Consider the following 8,759-nt stretch of genomic DNA (forward strand, 5'->3'; position numbering starts at 1 on the left):
TGATCACTTCTCAAGGGAGCAGAAATCTAGAAAACTGCAATGAGCAAAGGATCTGAGGCATCAGTGGCTGGTGAGCAGTGCTAGGGACCCTCTTGTCTGCGTGGGCTGGAGTGAGTCTTTAAGGGGGCTTAGCTTGGACTTTGGGAAGATGTGAGCCAGAAAGTGGGTACTCAAAAATGGTATGAGGAGCCAGTCTTCCATGCTTGGATCAAGGATCAGTGGGTGGCTCTTATTTTATATCCTGAGACAAGGGCTTCATGTCATACAACAGGGAAAACGGGTGAAATCATTGCAGCCTTAAGCACACTGTTCATGTGATTCCTACTGTTGTATCCTTATGCATTTCTTGGCTTCCTGTCATTCTTACATGAGTCACATATTTCAGTGACAGAGTCTTACCTGTTGGGAAGGACCAGAAGTATCCTTAAGTTGTGAACTGGTTTAGAACTGATTTTGTGTGTAGTTGTCCTTCCTAATATTGCTGCAGTGACATTTTCCTCTCCATATAGGCGTTTGGTGGATACATACCTGTAAAGTGCAGCATGGAAAATATTCAGATGTGTTGCTCAAGAAAATCATCAATATTTAATTCCTGCACAGACACATTCAATTAGCAGTGTCCAGAGACACAAATGTTTTTTTGTTTTTGTTTTTGTTTTCTTTTGTTTGCCCTGAGATTTGGTTTATAATTATCCTTATAATATAACTCATGCTGAAGGAATTGAATTGGTCTTTTCTCTATTATTTTTAAATATTACATACAACCAATCAGCAATTAAACATTTTTCCTTTCTTTTAACAGATTACAACAAAATCCTCTTTTTACCTGTCAGAACCAGAACCAGGTCAACCAGGTTAGTCCCTCCCAGTAAATAGTGTACAGCTTTTTTTTTGTTTGTTTGTTTTTTTTTAAGTGAAGGTTTTTTGGCTTTCTCATCGCACTGTGGATTACAGATATTCAAACAATCCCACTGTTTTTGAAATCTTACTGCAGACATTTACATTTGGAAATGAAAATCTTTTCTGGCTACTGTAAAGGTAGCTCAGAGAGTTAATATCTGATGTAGAAAAAAAAAAAAAAGGAGGTAGAAAGAATTTGAATAGCTTAAGGGATGGCTAGTGATGAGGAAGCATGAAAAAAGGACTACAGGAATACATTTTTAGACAGAAAAGAGGCTGAAAATTACATAAAAGCCTCCTGTGTCTAGGATTGAGCAGTTCCAAATGGAAGTAATCAGCAAAGAATTATGTCTACTTTTTTACAGATAATCCCAATGCCATTTTGTCCCCAGTTAGTACTAGCTGCATCTCAGGACGTTTATTCCTAACAAACACTTGGCAATGTAATGCCTCACAGAAAGCTAACCTGAAGGAAAATGCTCAGTTCCTTCCCTTCCCTACAGCAGTCCCCAGAAAACCAAGTGCTGGAGGGGCTGTAGGGCGGAATGACTCTACAAGTAGCTGTCTTCTGTCTCACTTCCTTCCCCTCCCATTATTCTCAGAAGAGCTGTTGGCATGAATCCCTTGTAACCCATACCAGTCATGACAGCTTATTTCTGTGGTAAGGGGGCAGAAACAAGTTTCCAATTCTGGTAGACCTGGGTCTGGAAGGGGATACCTGTGTACAGCCTCATGGGAGATAACACAACCTGATAACAATCCTCATAGAAGTAGCCTGTTTGTTACTGTGGTCTAAAGTCCACCTGCAGTAACCTGGCTGCATTGCCTAGGAGGACTTGCAATTATTAATATGACTCCCTCATGTTATAGGGCAGTGAAGAATCTGGAAGGAATCTTAGCAGGCAGAGCATTTCCCACCTCCCGACAGAGGTACTCACCAACATCTGGTGACGGGACAGTTCTTTTCCCAACACAGGAGAGCAGGTCCCACTGTTCTGTGCAGAAGATAATTATGGCTGTGGCACAACAAACCCTTCAGTGAGGTGTTTAAAGCCTTCCTTGCAACCTCAGTGTCCATAGAAGAGCTGGTCTCAACTCCATAGCAGTGACATGAATTTCATAGATGTGTTTGCCCACAGGTATCCAGAGTTGATTGGTCCCACCTCTCTCAGACTCCTGTTTTGAGATGCCTCTCTCTACAAAGGAAGCTGGCATGAGTAATTTGGAGCAGACACCTGACTTTCAGACAGCTTCATTTGAATCAAAAGAATCTTCACCTGAGGAGATCTATAGCCAGGCAGCATTCAAAGAACATCACTATCTATCTTTTATTCATGGAATAGGTAGAACACTGACTTTCATCTTCAATGACTACCTCAATGCTTTGCCATGGTGTTGTCACAGAATTATGTTATATCCCCATTCCCTACTGGTAATTAATACCATAATATCTTATGGATGTTCTCTACAGCTGCAAAGATATTTAATAAACAAACAAGCAAAAACAACAACAAAAACATGTGACTCAGGATCCTCAGGTCCAGCTCTGAGTTACATTTGAGCCACTTCAGGCAAATAAGGCATGAATAGCTTGTGGTTCAAAATGGTTTGAAAGGGAATATTGGCTTCTGTAATTATCTTCACAAGGAGCACAGTTTCCAGAAACCTCCCAGATTTATGAAGGATAATTTCAAAGAGTTTTACAAGAACTTATCACAATAACATAGCAGCTGGAAATATAAATGAATAAAAAGTAACTTGTGAACATCGCTGCAGTGCATAGCAGTGTCTGAGATGTTAACTCTTGCTAACGGGTAATGGAGATCAGTAACTAAAATATTTACTTCTAGTTGTGGACCTTTCCTGGCCTGGAAGCAGAGAGGCATATTTGTCTTATTTGTGATTTCTCCACAGTGGTGCCTTGTAGGCATTTCCTTCCTAACCTGCAAGTGTTGGAGATGACCCTGCTTAATCCCTGTTTTGTTGATGTTGTGATCCCCCTCTGTCACATCACCCCTTGCCCTTTGTTCAACAACCCTGTCTGTCACTGGTTTCTGCCACTGGATAATTGCATGTCTTCAGCTGGACACAACTGGAAGCGACTGTGGGCCACAAGGTCTTCTAAATTCTCTCAAATCCTATTTGCACATAGGAAATAATTCAGAGAAGTATTCATTCTCCTTGAAGCATGCTGCCCCATACTGGACACAATATTGCAGCTGTAGCCTTTTCCACTCTCCCAGACTGTACTTTCTGTATTCCTACTAACACATCCCACGAGAGGTTCAGTAGCATCCTGCTGCATTTTCTGTTTGTGAGCTAATGTCAACCTCCAAACCCCTAACACTCTTATAGCCAGCTGGCTACCTTTTTTTTTTTTTTTTTTTTTTTTTTGTAATGGAGCATTTGTTTTTTCCCCACAAAACATATCACTTGCCTCTGTGGCATTTCATCTTGTTGACCTCAGGCCATCTTTCCAATTTGTCAAGATAATTTTGAATTCTCATCCAGCCCTCCTGAGTGCCCCTTCCAGTTCAGTGTCACCTGCAAATGCTGTAAGTGCACTTTCCTCTCCATCTTCCCGATCATTAATGAAACAATTGAATAACATAAGGCTCAGGTCAGACCCCCATGGGAAACAATTTGCATCTCTTTCCACAAATGACAGTGAATCATCAATAACTATTCTGACTGTCTTCTGAAAAACAAACAGACCATCCCCAGCCAGCTGTCTGTTTCCCTTAAGACAGTTCATTAGAGCCAGAGGTTCATTGTTTGCTAACAAGGAAAGTATGTGCAAGCTTACTGAAACTGGTAGGTATTGCTTCCAGTGGCTGCCCTTATATGTTAGGCCAGCTTTCCTATCCTTGACAAATGCCTACAACCTGTCCTTGTCTCCTTTTCATCCATTTAGTCCCAGATTCTGTTGTTTCTGGGAATGACATTATGGTGACTATATCACAGCAGATCTCTATGTCTTTTTTTCCCCTATATGAATGTGGTGTATGTTTGTGTTTCAGTTTTCTGGGACTTCTCTTTTCCTCTACTAGTTTTCAGAAAAAGCAATCTTTGCCTGGTTCCTTGAGCACTCAAGGGTGAGTTTCTTCAGACTTGTCCAACTTTCCCAGTATTCTCATCCTGTTCTTTTCCTTACTCTGCCCCCTGTTTTTCTTGCTTTGTTACATTGTCTGTTCACACTGGTTTACAAACACTAGAGCAAAGAAAATGTAAAATGTTGTATTAACCATTGTACACTCTCTTTCCCCATGAAGTAACAGACCTATAATTTGCTTTGAATTGTTTTGTTGTACTTCTCTTGCTTTTTCAGGTGTCACATACCTATTCCTCCCTTTTTATATTCTGGTATGGCAGATTTTGAGTATCCATGATAACAACTGGAGTGTGTCTGCAGTTTTCTCCACAGCTGTGAGGATTTTTTTCTATGTACAGGAAATTCTATGAAAATCGTGCTACTCCTGAAGATGGGATACCAATAAAATTTTAGATGTGATGTGATATAATGCAAAACTGTGAGAAACTGGTTAGTAAATGCCACGTATTTTTGGTAGGGTTGTAAAGGAATGTCGTAATACGACAGATTTCTGAGAGGTGAAACTAGAATATCCCTTCACCATTTTGCATTCACTTCATGGCTCGTTTCACTTCACTGCATTACTTTCCTCTGATAAGGATGTGGGCTAGCATAATTGGGGAGTAAGGAAAATAAATCAAGAGAACTTGGGGAATTTGGAGAAGACACTTTTCTGATGTTCCTCTTCCAGCATCTTGTTTCTAGGCTACAAATTTTAGTCCAGCCAGTTCACTAGGGATAATCACATCTTACTGCTCTCTAAAGGCATCTTAAATGGCTTAATGGCATAGGCATTTTATGTGTCTCTCTGTATGGCGATGTTTGAGGCTAACGCCTATTGCAAACTGTGAAACTTCAAGCATAAATTTTTAAGCAAAGTAATCTGAAACTGGAGGCAATTTAGGTTGCCGTTTAAAGCTTCGTGTCTCTTTTCTTAGAAGTTCCCCTCCAGTGCAGCTTGCAGTTCTGCGTACCCCTTCTATCTCCTCCAGCACTTCTCACCCTCACAGCTGGTGCATCTGCCTTCAGCCAGTTCCACACTATTTGTTTTGGTCCAGAGGGGCTAACGAAGAATCATAGCCTGTAACTCCTAGCTGTTCCTGCTTGGTGGCTGGGCACCTTCTTTTGCCCCTTCTGTAAGAGAAATAGGCAGCCTGTGTGAGTCTCTGGTCCTGACTTTTTCCTTGGGCAGTAGTTACTGCTTTTCTGCAATCATGAAGCAGTTACTGCTTTTCTGCAATTCTGAGTGAAAAGGAAAACATCTTTTTCTTGCCTGTTGCCAGCAGTACTCTTCTCTTCCTCCAGTCTACAGCCCTTCCGGGTTTGTGTTCTTCCTTTTCTCCTCTTTTCCTTTTTCTGTTTCTCCTTCTCTTCCATTATGCTCATGGTTGTCATCAAGGCTTTATGCACTGTATGTATGTATGTATGTATGTATGTATGCACTTTATGAACTGTAGTACTACTAAATCCAAAGCAATCAGATGGAAAAGTACCAAAAAGGAAAAACTACAATATCATAACACAAACAAAAAGAAATTATTCTGGAAATGTTCTCTTCTCATTGTGTTGTTTATTCTTAATGTCCATGAATACAATTTTCATTCCAGGTTCCCCAAGGACAAATTCACCAAGTGTACTTCAACAGTAAAAGAATAAATTTATAAACCAAGCATATTTCAGAATTAAAAAGAGTCCTGCCTTGTAGGTTGTGGCACTCTCAGAATCTCTTTAGCATCACACTAGAAGTGAGATGTTGTTATTAGAACAATAAGTCCTATTGGAAGAGGAGTATGGTTTCCAAGGTAAAAACAAAACAAGACAAAACAAAACAAGACCATTTTCAGGAATTTGTGCTTACCTGAAAAATATTATTGTTTATAAAAAAAAAGAAGGGAAAGGTGGAGTCACTGTCCCGCGGGGTGTTTAAGGAAAGGTTGGATGTGGTGCTTACGGACAAGGTTTAGTGGGTTATATTGGTGGTAGGGGGATGGTTGGACCAGGTGATCTTGGAGGTCTCATCCAACCTTAATGATTCTATGATTCTAAGACTTGAAACATTACTTTCAGGCTTTTTTTTTTTTTTTTTTTTTTAAGAAGATTTACTTTAATTCTAAAAGGTTTAAAAGAAATAAAAAATAAAAAGCATTAAAGCTGTTTATTTCTTTGTCAGGCTCCACACACACCAAAAACACAGCTAAAAATTGCCTGCCAGCCATTTTTTGACTAAAAGAGTAGAAAAAAGAAGGGGAGTGGAATAGTCCTGCAGTTCCACCCTACCTGCCTCTGCAACTGAACTAATGAGAGGGGAGTCTTGCACATCTCTGATTGTGTGCATGACACAAACATATGCAGAAATCCGGCACATCCTTCTTGTGAACACTTTATCTTTCACTCCAAATAGGTTTTACCTCTTTGTATGCAGTTTGGTACAGAGTTCAGATCATGCTAGGCAATTTATGTGTAGCTTGAGGAAGGCACTCCAGAGCACTGATGTGGTTAGGAAGTGATACTAATGGGTGGTGAGTAGAGAATATGGTGCTGCAGATGTCTCTTAGGAAAGATGATGGAATGGCAGGACTCTGGAGACAGCTGTGGCTTGTGATGAAGGAAATCACAGATAAAATGCCAACAAAGTGCTTGAAATACCAAGTTCTGAACGGGGTAGGGCTAGAAGAACCAGCATTTCCTAGGGAATGTATGGACCTAGTCATGAAAACTTCATTAATTTTACAGCTGTTTATTTATTAGCCCTAAAGAAACACATCCATAAATAAGTAAAATTAAAAGGGAGTTTGGGGGTGTCCTTAGGAAGATATTAACAAGAAGGTAATTAAACTACCTCTAACTCAATTCTGTGCTTCAGCTAACACAAAAGAGAAAAAAAAAAAAAAAGGTTTCACATCCTTGGTCTGAAATGGGATGAAATATACGCATTTTTGAGATGGAAGAATTGAAAACTTCAGACATTTTAGGCATTCATTTTTACAGCAGCACTGTTTACATTTACTAATGTAAAACTGATTTTGAATGAAGAACAGATTTCTTCTTGTGCTAAATATTTTGTTTTGACAACATCTGAAAATTTTTCTGCCTTTCCTTGTGAAAGAAAGAAATGTTATTGAAAAATTCTTGACCACATGTAGTTAAAAATAGTGAGATGACATTCTTCTTCTCTTACATAAATTCAAGTTAAAATATTATACATGTATGTTGTCTTTGAGCACTGTGTTCCTCCTGCTGACATAGCATAAATCACCATAATTCCCCCATCTCTTGATGGTGCAAGAACAGCAAAAATGAGAGGTCAGGGAGGCAGTGTGTCAGTATCATCACATCAGGACGTAGCAAAGAGGCCTCTTCCAGACAGCAGGGTTGGTCCAAGAGAGTGAAGTGTTGACATGACTTTAATCAGAGATTTATGCATAACACTGATAACATAAAGAGGCTGTTATATATTGGATACACAGTTGAGTCTTGCTAACTGTTTGTGGTGAGACTTGATAAAAATTGTGCAAATTAACCATAAATCATCACTTTAATTTTAAATACTAATGGCAGGAGTAGGAAATAACCAAACACAGCTCTACAATCTTATCACATTTTATTTTCTGGAAGTCAATGAAATGAAAGGTTTGAAAATGATCTTGGAGCAGGCTGACCCCTATGTAAAGAGTGCTGTAAATCACTGTGTCCCAGCTGATGTACCAGATGTAATGGAACAGCTGAAAAACTTTGCAAAAAACAACAAATTGTTTTCCTTTCTGTCATATCACCACTGTTGTATTCTTGTATGTGGGAGAAGGCAGGCTCTGGCCTTTGGATCATTTCCTTTATGAGACATTATGAGGGCCATTTTTGCATTGTTTTAATGATATGGAGTTCTTGTGTTAACTTTTTGTGTTAATGGAGCTGCCTGGAAGAATCTCCTTTCCAACAAAGTTAAAATATTAATTAAAAAAAAAAAATAAATACATACTAGTTGTTTTTTTGTTTGTTTGTTTGTTTTGCTTTTGTTTTGTTTTGTTTTGTTCATTTATTTATTTTTAATAATTCTTTAATGAAATTACTATTTGTATCTTCTTTTTTCTTTCTATTTTTTTTTCTTCTGTCAGTTTTCAGTGGGGAATTTCGTTTTGCTGCAGCTTCTGAGAAAAATAAATTTCTGACTGGCAAGTTTCCTCACTAAACAAGACAGAGAAAAACCTCAGATGGAATGAAACATTTACCAAAACAAAGCTGAAATATTTACTAAAAGAACAAGAACACTGTTGCTGTTACTGAAATAATTCAACAGGCACATTCCCTTTCCCTATTCTTTCATCTCGTCAGAAAGCTCAGAAGGGAATGAGAAGTATTGTGAGAGAATTCTCACTGCCTGTGAAAAGCTTCTTCCTACTTACTCCAAAATCCAAAAAATGCTTTTTTTTCTAAAGTCAACATTGCAAATGAATTCAGAGCATTCCAAAGATATTGTTATTTCTGGGATAAATCTCACGAAGTGAAAGGACCTACACTGGGATTTAGTCTGTTGTGCTAAACCAAATTACCTGTGGTGATAAGGCAGCAAATAATTCATGTACTCACCAGTTTTGTATAAGGTTTTTGGGAACAGTGCAGGCCCTGGTTTGTTTTGGAAGAAGTAACGGGTTCTGAGGAGGAGATCTGTTGTGGTTTAACCCAGCAGGCAGCAAAGCACCACACAGCTATGCGCTCACTCCCCCTGCAACGCACACACCCCACCCTGCCACAGCGGGATGGGGGAGAGAAC

Source organism: Cygnus olor, chromosome Z, assembly GCF_009769625.2.
Source record: "Cygnus olor isolate bCygOlo1 chromosome Z, bCygOlo1.pri.v2, whole genome shotgun sequence".
Lineage (NCBI taxonomy): Eukaryota > Metazoa > Chordata > Aves > Anseriformes > Anatidae > Cygnus > Cygnus olor.